General features: G+C 39.5%; 1 long non-coding RNA gene across 1 annotated transcript in view; it reads left to right on the plus strand.

Moving 5' to 3' along the window:
- LOC133100991 (uncharacterized) overlaps positions 1-9,721 on the plus strand; it is a 495,678-nt gene extending 485,957 nt beyond the window's left edge. The window contains exon 7 of the long non-coding RNA XR_009702570.1: positions 9,671-9,721. This is a non-coding gene — a long non-coding RNA (uncharacterized LOC133100991). The remainder of the gene's footprint in view (positions 1-9,670) is intronic.
- The last annotated feature ends 2,729 nt before the right edge of the window (positions 9,722-12,450 follow it).

The following is a 12,450-nucleotide window of genomic DNA, read 5'->3' on the forward strand; positions in this document are numbered from 1 at the left end:
TCTCTACATCTGAGTCTTTATTCCTGTCCTGCCCCTAGGTTCTTCATAAGCATTTTTTTTTTTTAGATTCCATATATATGTGTTAGAATACGGTATTTGTTTTTCTCTTTCTGACTTACTTCACTCTGTATGACAGACTCTAGGTCCATCAACCTCACTACAAATAACTCAGTTTCATTTCTTTTTATGGCTGAGTAATATTCCATATGTACCACATCTTCTTTATCCATTCATCTGTCGATGGACACTTAGGTTGCTTCCATGTCCTGGCTATTGTAAATAGAGCTGCAATGAACATTGTGGTACATGACGCTTTTTGAATTATGGTTTGCTCAGGGTATATGCCCAGTAGTGGGATTGCTGGATCGTATGGTAGTTCTATTTTTAGTTTTTAAAGGAACCTCCATACTGTTCTCCATAGTGGCTGTATCAATTTACATTCCCACCAGCAGTGCAAGAGGGTTCCCTTTTCTCCACACCCTCTACAGCATTTATTGTTTGTACATTTTTTGATGATTGCCGTCTGACCGGTGTGAGGTGATATCTCATTGTAGTTTTGATTTGCATTTCTCTAATGATTAGTGATGTTGAGCATCCTTTCATGTGTTTGTTGGCAATATGTATATGTTCTTTGGAGAAATGTCTATTTAGGTCTTCTGCCCATTTTTGGATTGGGTCATTTGTTGTTTTGTTATTGAGCTGCATGAGCTGCATGTAAATTTTGGAGATTAATCCTTTGTCAGTTGCTTCATTTCCAAATATTTTCTCCCATTCTGAGGGTTGTCTTTTCATCTTGTTTATGGTTTCCTTTGCTGTGCAAAAGATTTTAAGTTTCATTAGGTCCCATTTGTTTATTTTTCTTTTTATTTCCATTTCTCTAGAAGGTGGGTCAAAAAGGATTTTGCTGTGATTTATGTCATAGAGTGTTCTGCCTATGTTTTCTTCTAAGAGTTTTATAGTGTCTGGCCTTACATTTAGGTCTTTAAATCCATCTTGAGTTTATTTTTGTGTATGGTGTTAAGGAGTGTTCTAATTTCATTCTTTTATATGTAACTGTCCAGTTTTCCCAGCACCACTTATTGAAGAGGCTGTCTTTTCTCCATTGTATATTCTTGCCTCCTTTATCAAAAATAAGGTGACCATATGTGCATGGGTTTATCTCTGGGCTTTCTATTCTGTTCCATTGATCTATATTTCTGTTTTTGTGCCAGTACCATACTGTCTTGATTACTGTAGCTTTGTACTATAGTCTGAAGTCCAGGAGCCTGATTCCTCCAGCTCCATTTTTCTTTCTCAAGACTGCTTTGGCTATTCGGGGTCTTTTGTGTTTCCATACAAATTGTGAAATTTTTTGTTCTAGGTCTGTGAAAAATGCCATTGGTAGTTTGATAGGGATTGCATTGAATCTGTAGATTGCTTTCAGTAGTATAGTCATTTTCACAATGTTGAGTCTTCCAATCCAAGAACATGGTATATCTCTGATCTGTTTGTATCATCTTTAATTTCTTTCATCAGTGTCTTATAGTTTTCTGCATACAGGTCTTTTGTCTCCTTAGGTAGGTTTATTCCTAGATATTTTATTCTTTTTGTTGCAATGGTAAATGGGAGTGTTTTTTAACTTCACTTTCAGATTTTTCATCATTAGTGTATAGGACTGCAAGAGATTTCTGTGCATTAATTTTGTATCCTGCTACTTTACCAAATTCATTGATTAGCTCTAGTAGTTTTCTGGTAGCATCTTTTGGATTCTCTATGTATAGTATCATGTCATCTGCAAACAGTGACAGTTTTACTTCTTCTTTTCCAGTTTGGATTCCTTTTATTTCTTTTTCTGCTCTGATTGCTGTGGCTGAAACTTCCAAAACTATGTTGAATAATAGTGGTGAGAGTGGATGGCCTTGTCTTGTTCCTGATCTTAGAGGAAATGGTTTCAGTTTTTCATCATTGACAACGATGTTGGCTGTGGGTTTGTCATATATGGCCTTTATTATGTTGAGGAAAGTTCCCTCTATGCCTACTTTCTGCAGGGTTTTTATCATAAATGGGTGTTGAATTTTGTCGAAAGCTTTCTCTGCATCAATTGAGATGATCATATGGTTTTTCTCCTTCAATTTGTTAATATGGTGTATCACATTGATTGATTTGCATATATTGAAGAATCCTTGCATTCCTGGGATAAACCCCACTTGATCATGGTGTATGATCCTTTTAATGTGCTGTTGGATTCTGTTTGCTAGTATTTTGTTGAGGATTTTTGCATCTATGTTCATCAGTGATATTGGCCTGTAGTTTTCTTTCTTTGTGACATCTTTGTCTGGTTTTGGTATCAGGGTGATGGTGGCCTCGTAGAATGAGTTGGGGAGTGTTCCTCCCTCTGCTATATTTTGGAAGAGTTTGAGAAGGATGGGTGTTAGCTCTTCTCTAAATGTTTGATAGAATTCGCCTGTGAAGCCATCTGGTCCTGGGCTTTTGTTTGTTGGAAGATTTTTAATCAGTTTCAATTTCAGTGCTTGTGATTGGTCTGTTCATATTTTCTATTTCTTCCTGGTTCAGTCTCGGAAGGTTGTGCATTTCTAAGAATCTGTCCATTTCTTCCAGGTTGTCCATTTTATTGGCATAAAGTTGCTTGTAGTAATCTCTCATGATCCTTTGTATTTCTGCAGTGTCAGTTGTTACTTCTCCTTTTTCTTTCCTAATTCTATTGATTTGTCTTCTCCCTTTTTTCTTGATGAGTCTGGCTAATGGTTTATCAATTTTGTTTATCTTGTCAAAGAACCAGCTTTTAGTTTTATTGATCTTTGCTATAGTTTCCTTCATTTCTTTTTCATTTATTTCTGATTTGGTCTTTATGATTTCTTTCCTTCTGCTAACTTTGGGGTGTTTTTTTTGCTTCTTTCTCTAATTGCTTTAGGTGTAAGATTAGTTTTTTTTTTGAGATGTTTCTTGTTTCTTGAGGTAGGATTGTATTGCTATAAACTTCCCTTTTTCAACAGCTTTTGCTGCATCCCATAGTTTTGGGTCATTGTGTTTTTATTGTCATTTGTTTCTTGGTATTTTTTGATTTCCTCTTTGATTTCTTCAGTGATCTCTTGGTTATTTAGTAGTGTATTGTTTAGCCTCCATGTGTTTGTAGTTTTTACAGTTTTTTTTCCTGTAATTGATATCTAGTGTCATAGCGTTGTGGTCAGAAAAGATACTTGATATGATTTCAATTTTCTTAAATTTACCAAGGCTTGATTTGTGACCCAAGATATGATCTATCCTGGAAAATGTTCCATGAGCACTTGAGAAGAAAGTGTATTCTGTTGTTTTTGGATGGAATGTCCTATAAATATCAATTAAGTCCATCTTGTTTAATGTATCATTTAAAGCTTTTGTTTCCTTATTTATTTTCATTTTGGACGATCTGTCCATTGGTGAAAGTGGGATGTTAATGTCCCCTACTATGATTGTGTTACTGTCGATTTCCCCTTTTATGGCTGTTAGCATTTGCCTTATGTATTGAGTGGTCCTATGTTGGGTGCATAAATATTTACAATTGTTATATCTTCTTCTTGGATTGATCCCTTGATCATTATGTAGTGTCCTTCTTTGTCTCTTGTAATAGTCTTTATTTTGAAATCTATTTTCTCTGATATGAGAATTGCTACTCCAGCTTTCTTTTGATTTCCATTCGCATGGAATATCTTTTTCCATCCCCTCACTTTCAGTCTGTATGTGTCCCTAGGTCTGAAGTGGGTCTCTTGTAGACAGCATATATACGGGTCTTGTTTTTGTATCTATTCAGCCAATCTATGTCTTTTGGTTAGAGCATTTAATCCATTTATATTTAAGGTAGTTATCGATATGTATGTTCCTATTACCATTTTCTTAATTGTTTTGGGTTTGTTATTGCAGGTCTTCTCATTCTCTTGTGTTTCCTGCCTAGAGAAATTCCTTTAGCATTTGTTTTAAAGCTGGTTTGGTGGTGCTGAATTCTCTTAACTTTTGCTTGTCTGCAAAGGTTTTGATTTCTCCGTCGAATCTGAATGAGATCCTGGCTGGGTAGAGTAATCTTGATTGTAGGTTTTTCCCTTTCATCACTTTAAATATGTCCTGCCACTCCCTTCTGCCTTGCAGAGTTTCTGCTGAAAGATCAGCTGTTAACCTTATGGGGATTCCCTTGTATGTTACTCGTTGTTTTTCCCTTGCTGCTTTTAATATTTTTTCTTTCTATTTAATTTTTGATAGTTTGATTAATATGTGTCTTGGCCTGTTTATCCTTGGATTTATCCTCTATGGGACTCTCTGTGCTTCCTGGACTTGATTGACTATTTACGTTACCATATTAGGGAAGTTTTCAACTATAATCTCTTCAAATATTTTCTCAGTCCCTTTCTTTTTCTCTTCTTCTTCTGGGACCCCTATACTTCAAATGTTGGTGTGTTTAATGTTGTCCCAGAGGTCTCTGAGACTGTCCTCAATTCTTTTCATCCTTTTTTCTTTATTCTGCTCTACAATAGTTATTTCCACTATTTTATCTTCCAGGTCACTTATCCGTTCTTCTGCATCAGTTATTCTGCTATTGATTCCTTCTAGAGAATTTTAAGTTTCACTTATTGTGTTGTTCATCATTGTTTGTTTGCTCTTTATTTCTTCTAGGTCCTTGTTAAACGTTTCTTGTATTTTCTCCATTCCATTTCCAAGATTTTAGATCATCTTTACTATCAGTACTCTGAATTCTTTTTCAGGTAGACTGCCTATTTCCTCTTCATTTGTTCTGTCTGGTGGGTTTTTACCTTGCTCCTTCATCTGCTGTGTGTTTCTCTGTCTTCTCATTTTGCTTAACTTACTGTGTTTGGGGTCTCCTTTTCGCAGGCTATAGGTTCATAGTTCCGGTTGTTTTTGGTGTCTGCCCCCAGTGGCTAAGGTTGGTTCAGTGGGTTGTGTTGGCTTCCTCTTGGAGGGGACTGGTGCCTGTTTCTGGTGGATGAGGCTCGATCTTGTCTTTCTGGTGGGCGGGATCATGTCTGGTGGTGTGTTTGGGGTGTCTGTGACATTGTGATTTTAGGCAGCCTCTCTGCTAATGGGTGGGATTGTGTTCCTGTCTTGCTAGTTTGGCATGTGGTGTCCAGCACTGTAGCTTATTGGTCGTTGAGTGGAGCTGGGTATTAGCATTGAGATGGAGATCTCTGGGAGAGCTTTCGCCATTTGATATTACGTGGAGCTGGGAGGTCTCTGGTGGACCAATGTCCTGAACTCAGGTCTCCCACCTCAGAGGCACAGGCTTGACACCCAGCCAGACCATCAAGACCCTGTCAGCCACACGGCTCAGAAGAAAAGGGAGAAAAAAAGAAAGAAAGAAAGAAAAATAAAATAAAATAAAGTTAATAAAATAAAAAATAATTATTAAAAATTAAAAAAAATTAATAAGTATTAAAAAAAAGAAAAGAAAGAAAGAAAGAAAGATAGAAAGAAAGAAGAGAGCAACCAAACCAAAAAACAAATCCACCAATGATAACAAGTGCTAAAAAACTATATTAAAAAAAAAACAAAAACAAAAAACGGACAGACAGAACCATAAGACAAATGGTAAAAGCAAAGCTATGCCGACAAAATCACACGAAGTCCACCGTCTCAATTTTGGGAAGATTCGTTGTCTATTCAGGTATTTCAGAGATGCAGGGTACATCAAGTTGATTGTAGAGATTTAATCCACTGCTCCTGAGGCTGCTGGGAGAGATTTCCCTTTCTCTTCTTTGTTCCCACAGCTCCTGGGGTTCAGCTTTGGATTTGGCCCCACCTCTGCGTGTAGGTCACCTGAGGGCGTCTGTTCTTCGCTCAGACGGGACGGGGTTAAAGGAGCAGCTGATTTGGGGGCTCTGGCTCACTCAGGCCGTGGGGAGGGAGGGGTACAGAATGCGGGGTGAGCCTGCGGCGGCAGAGGCCAGAGTGACATTGCACCAGCCCGAGGCGCGCCATGTGGTCTCCCAGGGAAGTTATCCCTGGATCACGGGACCCTGGCAGTGGCAAGCTGCACAGGCTCCCAGTAGGGGAGGTGTGGATAGTGACCTGTGCTTGCACACAGGCTTCTTGGTGGCCGCAGCAGCAGCCTTAGCGTTTCATGCCCGTCTCTGGTGTCCGCACTGATAGCCGCGGTGCCTGTCTCTGGAGCTTGTTTAAGCAGTGCTCTGAATCCCCTCTCCTTGCGCACCCTGAAACAATGGTTTCTTCCCTCTTAGACAGGTCCGGACTTTTTCCTAGACTCCCTCCAAGGTAGCTGTGGTGCACTAAGCCCCCTTCAGGCCGTGTTCACGCAGCCAACCCCAGTCCTCTTCCTGGGATCTGACCTCCGAAGCCCGAGCCTCAGCTCCCAGCCCACACCCGCACTGGCGGGTGAGCAGACAAGCCTCTCGGGCTGGTGAGTGCAGGTCGGCACAGATCCTCTGTGCGGGAATCTCTCCGCTTTGCCCTCTGCACCCCTGTTGCTGCGCTCTCCTCCGTGGCTCCGAAGCTTCCCCCGCCCTGCCACCCGCCGTCTCCGCCAGTGAAGGGGCTTCCTAGTGTGTGGAAACTTTTCCTCCTTCACAGCTCCCTCCCAGAGGTGCAGGTCCCATCCCTATTCTTTTGTCTCTGTTTTTTCTTTTTTTTGCCCTAACCAGGTACGTGGGGAGTTTCTTGCCTTTTGGGAAGTCTGAGGTCTTCTGCCAGCATTCAGTAGGTATTGTGTTGGAGCCGTTCCACATGTAGATGTATTTCTGATGTATTTGTGGGGAAGAAGGTGATCTCCACGTCTTACACCTCCACCATCTTGAAGGTCTCCAGCCAGTACCTTATTAATCAGTCAAGTTTGTGTAATGAACTTATGAACACCACAGAACACTTATACATCAGACATTTAACAGTGAACTTATTCTCAGCTCTTGTTGGGAGGGTCACATTAAGAATGCACTACCTGAAGCATGTTTCCCTGAACGTTTTATATAAGTATGTAAAATTGTTCCATATTATAAATTGATAAATTTATCAGAATTTAATGCTAGTACAATTTTGGGGGAATAGAGTCCTTTTTTTTAGTTAGCAAGAGCAAAATACTTTGTTGTGTTTCTCTTTTTCCTGGATGCCACGAAGCTCAAAAGTAAATACATTGCTTATTTACAGGAATGTTCTCCAAACCCAGATTCCTGGTAAAAATTCTTTCTACTTTCTTTACATGGCATATTAGGCCTTTTATTTATTTATTTTTAAAATCTGTTATTATGTAACAACCTAAGTGGGAAAAGAATTTGAGAAAGAGTAGATACATGTATATGTGTAACTGAATCACTTTGCTGTATACCTGAAACTAACACAACATTGTTAATAAACTATACTCTAATATAAAATTTAAAGTTAACATAAACAAATTTAAAAATCTGTTAGATATTTGCTTCAAATCAAGTTGCCTCAATTTTGAGTAATTATATTTTGATCCTGTTGAAGATATAACTTTTCTCATTGGAGTAAGTCCAGAAAAATATATAAATAGCACATCTTGAGCCATACCTGAACAATTGCTAAGAATGGACGCTACAACCAGGCTCAGATGGTTCCTGTTTTTGTTTTAATTAATTAATTAATTTATTTATTTATTTTTGGCTGCATTGGGTCTTCATTGCTGTGTGCGGGCTTTCTCTAGTGGCAGCGAGTGGGGGCTACTCTTCGTTGCGGTGCTTGGGCTTCTCATTGAGGTGGCTTCTCTTGTTGCAGAGCATGGGCTCTAGGCACGTGGACTTCAGCAGTTGAGGCACGTGGTCTCAGTAGTTGTGGCTCACAGGCTCTAGAGCGCAGGCTCAATAGTTGTGGCGCACGGGCTTAGTTGCTCCGTGGCATGTGGGATCTTCGCGGACCAGGGCTCGAACCCATGTCCCCTGCATTGGCAGGCGGATTCTTAACCACTGTGCCACCAGGGAAGTCCAAGACTCAGGTGGTTCTGAGTGTCCTGAATGAAATTATATGATGGCCTTAGGCATGGGAAAGAGAGGTTGGGGAGGGTAGATGTCCTTGAAGTCGCTCTTTTTTTAAAAAAGCAGCAAAATAAACTGGAGTCGGTTATCTACTCCTCGTGAAATTCGAACAACTTATTAATACACTGTGGAAGCAACTAGGCAAAACTCAGCTTCTTGTGCCATAAGTGGGGGTGCGTAGCCTTGCCTGTGTGTATCCAGTTTGAAAACTAGGACCTGCTGGGTCAATTCTTGCTTCCCTGATAGGCAGGTTTTCAAGTTACTTCCCTAAATAGAGCAGGAGGTTGGGGGTGGATGGGAGAGCAGGTGACTTAAAGGAAATCATCCCTTTAGGAGGTGGGGGAACTTAATCATAGCTCTGCACTTTCTTCAGATTATTAAACAATGAGTGTTTATGAAATCAAGAAAAATATTTCCCCCCCAGAGTTTTCTTTTCAAAGAGTTCTCTGTGTGCTCTGGCTAATTTAAAAAGAACCCCATAGGGTGCTTATTTTTTTACACATATATTGCCAGAGTAGTTCCTGTTTTGGTTTAAATGTGTTCCTTCCTTTTAGTCAGATGAAAGAGAACTTTCTTTAAAAAGAATTTGTCTGCTGATTCTGTTTGTTCAAATGAGCCTAAATAAAACTTCTGTTAAGAGTTTAACTGTTGAGCTAAGTCCTCTCAGCTAAATTATCTGGCAATTTTCATTCTTAGTTGGACTAGAGTGTTCTTATTACCCTCTTTCCTACCTGAAATGTCTGCCTCCCCCGAGGACTCCTCTGAAGTAAATGTATTGAGGAAAGGGCTTTTTCCCTCAATTCGGTTAGCTTATTCCTCATGGAGTGTGATGTTAGGGTGTGGGTGTGTGGAATATGCTAGGCACCATAAGTGAGCAAGTCATTAATTCTGCACCAGGCAATGGCCTAGGAGAGGAATGACTAGGTCAACCTATGGAGAAATGACATCTTGAAGGCTTTAGAGATGGTGACAAATGTCTAAAGGAGAAGAGCCGTGGAAAGAGGATATAGAAGCCCCCAAAGTTGTCCCCCATCAGCCTAGCATGCAACTATAACATGAAGCTTTCTTAATGCAGAGTTTCAGTCAAGAGGAAGTTCTGGGATGATACAACAGGAAAAATAATTAAACAAGCAAGCAAACAAAGAAACAAATAAATAATTCTTTGATACATGCTGAACATGGATGAAACTCAGAAACATTATGCTAAGTGGAAGAAGTCTGATATAAGAGCCTGGAACAGGAGAGAAAGGGGCAGGGCACAACCATTAAAAGAATGACATAGCCCTTGAGGATACAACATAAACTGGTTAGAACCTGTTAGGTCCAAGATGGCAGAAGATTTGACTTCCAGTAGACCTCAAGCCTCATTATATGCTCATTGTAATACATCAGCATGCTAAATGACACACCCATAGGCGCCATGACAGTTCCAAGGCCGACCACAGAAGGCCAAAAAGTGGGCGGTGGCCAAATTCCTGGAAATCCCTGCCCCTTCTCCAAAATAGTTGGAATAATCCTCCCATTCGTTAGCCTATAAAATTACCCAGCCCATAAAAACTAACCACCCATATATGGGAGCCACTCTAGCCTTCTGAGACAGACTGCATTCTGCCTATGGAATGTGTATCTCTCTAAATAAACCTGCTTTCACTTACTATGGCTTGCTCTTGAATTCTTTCCTGCAGGAAGCCAAGGACCCTCACTTGGTAGCCCGTCCCAGGGCCTTGCCTGAGACTTGCGACATGACCGTCCTCTCTGTGCCCCATTCTCCTGCAACAAGCCCATTTATTGCATGATTTCCTGTATATAAAATGTCCAGAATGGGCAAATCTATAGAGACAGTAAGAAAGTTAGTGGTTTCCTGGGGCTGGGAGGGCCAGGGGTAAGATTGAGATTTTGTTGAGGGAGATGAAAATGTTCTGAAACTGATTGTGGCGATGGCTGGACAAGTTGATAAATTATCTCAAAATCATTGAATGGTACACTTGAAATGGGTGAATTTTATGATATGTAAAATATATCTCAATAAAGCTATTTTTTAAAAAGGCGAGATCATCTATTCAAAGGGACTAAGGATAGAACTTTCAAGGATAAAGATAGAAGTGCTCATCTTAACTCTCATAGCCCCCATCACCGAAAGATTATACAGACAGCTTTGTTTCTACAAGGGAGAAGACCATGAAATGAACCATTCGTGAGTGCTTTAATGCTGTGTCTCTTACTACTGTTTCAATGTTTGAAGTCTACTTGTGCAATAAATAGTAAGGTCAGACATTAAAAACAACAGGGAGACGGACCATTCCTTGAGTTTGAAGGTGTTCGTCACAGTCAGAATTCAAATAAGTTCTCAGAAGATGAGAATGTTTCCTACATTTTGCTGAAAATGATGAAAAGATTTAAAGAAGAGGCCTTTACTAAGAAACATGCAAATATAGAATGTTTTCAACACATGCAGTAATGCTAATAAAGGATCCTTCGCTTTCACATTCATCTAAATCAAACTGTAAACATTATCTAGGCTGAAGATTGCTTCTGCTTCATTTACAAGTATTTACTAAACAAATGGCTAAGGACACAAGATAATGGGAAGTTTCTTACTTTATCCCCTTTGGAAAATAAATGCAATTTGACATGCTAATCATAGCCCCCCCCTTCCTTTTTTTATTTCTTTAGAGGACTTCTCCATAGCTAGAATATAGTCTTTTCAGGAATTTGGATCAGTCTAACTTGCTGTGCCCCATAAATGATACATCCTAAATTGCATTTTCCAGTGGGATTTCAACCCTTGAATTCCTGCTAAAGTATACCAAAATGCATGATGGTTTCCACAATCACGTTGGGCATCTATATGTAGGACCTCTATGTTTATTTTTTTATTGCACTTACTTTTGTGACTTGAATGAGGCTTTGTTTTAGTCGGACATTTAGTTTTAAAGGGATGCCGTGACATTACTTGATGCATGTAAATGCTAATCTGCTTTGAGATTTTAAATTCAAGTTCCTTAAAAAGGGCAAGTTGCTGCTTTTCTTAGAAGTGAAAATAAAAGCATGGACTATGCCAACATTTGATTAGATGATTATTTTACCAAGCTTCCTGAGTATTATCTTCTCTCTTTAGAGTAACATATGGACATCACTTTATATTCTCAGAAGCTGAGAAAAATTCATTTTACCTAGACTGAAGAACCTCAGAAAAGCAAATAACCACTCACTTAAAATTTATTTGATACTTAAAGGCAGTTTTTACATATTAAATTAGTATTTTTTTTTTTAAGGGACAAGATTTCTGTTTGAGATAGTATATGCCTGGATAAGAAGTTTGTTTGCCAGCTTTAAATTACAGAATTTTGCCATTACTTTTTTACAGCAGTTGTTCTGAAACATTAGTGTCTAAATAGTTGAACCCCACTCCTAGAGTTTCTGATTTAGTAGGTCTAGTTTGCATTTCTATCAGTTTCCTGGGGTGATGTTGAGATGGCTGGTCTGGGGACCACGCTTTGAAACCCCACTGCCCTATTAGAACGGGACGTCTGTGTGCTCCATATTCAGAAAGTTATAACTACTGTAGGCCAGGATCATAACTTATAAGAACTTTGTATGATTCCTTAAAGTTTTCAGTTTTCCAAAGTTGATTCTTATCATCTGTCTCTTTCCCCACACTATTGTTAAACCTTAAAACTGAAATAGATTGTTGGTGCTGGGAAGATGCAGAAAAACGTCCAATAAGCCTGAACACTGGGGGTCTGCCCCAGGAGACAGAGTAGATGGTGACAGCTTTAAAAAGAAGAAAGTAAGTAGAGTCATAGGATCTGCTAAAAAGAAGAATAAGAAGGTCTGAGAAGGAGGAGAGATAGACACAAAAGCAGCCCTTCTTGCTGCTCTCCAGGCCCTCCATGTTAGCTCTCAGAGGTCACCAGACTCCCCTTAGTTGCTGGGGAAGAGGGACCGTGGGGTCAATCCACTTCCTCGTTCCTCCTGCCAATTTAGGCCAAAGGAGAAGTGAGATGCTTAAATAGTCTAAAATAGAAGGTATTTTTGCTGCTTTCTCTTATCTGCCCCTAGGGATAGTTTTCATTCCAGAGAAATTATTTTATTTGGCAGATTAATGTTTTAATATGTCCTTTGATTCATTTTTCAGTGAGCCTTTTAAGAAATGTAGCTGTATTTTCCAGGGTATGTCAGCCATGAGAAGTCTCCCAAGCTGCCTTGAGTTTTGTTTTTTTTCCTTCTACCGTCTCTACTCATCTCCAAATGGTTTTCTACCTTTGTAAGGTTTTCTTTCTCACAGTCCCTTTTAGAAAAGGTAGTATCAGGAACTCACCTCCAAGTTTTGCAGTTTAGGACTTGAGGTTTCAAGTCTGGTCATAAGACCTAGAGTAAATTACTTATTTTCTTTAGGACTGAAACCTCACATGTTAAATGCTGTCAGTTATACTTAAACCTGGTGGTGTTTCTGGGAGAATTA

The sequence above is a fragment of the Eubalaena glacialis genome, chromosome 11 (genome assembly GCF_028564815.1).
Source record: "Eubalaena glacialis isolate mEubGla1 chromosome 11, mEubGla1.1.hap2.+ XY, whole genome shotgun sequence".
NCBI lineage: Eukaryota > Metazoa > Chordata > Mammalia > Artiodactyla > Balaenidae > Eubalaena > Eubalaena glacialis.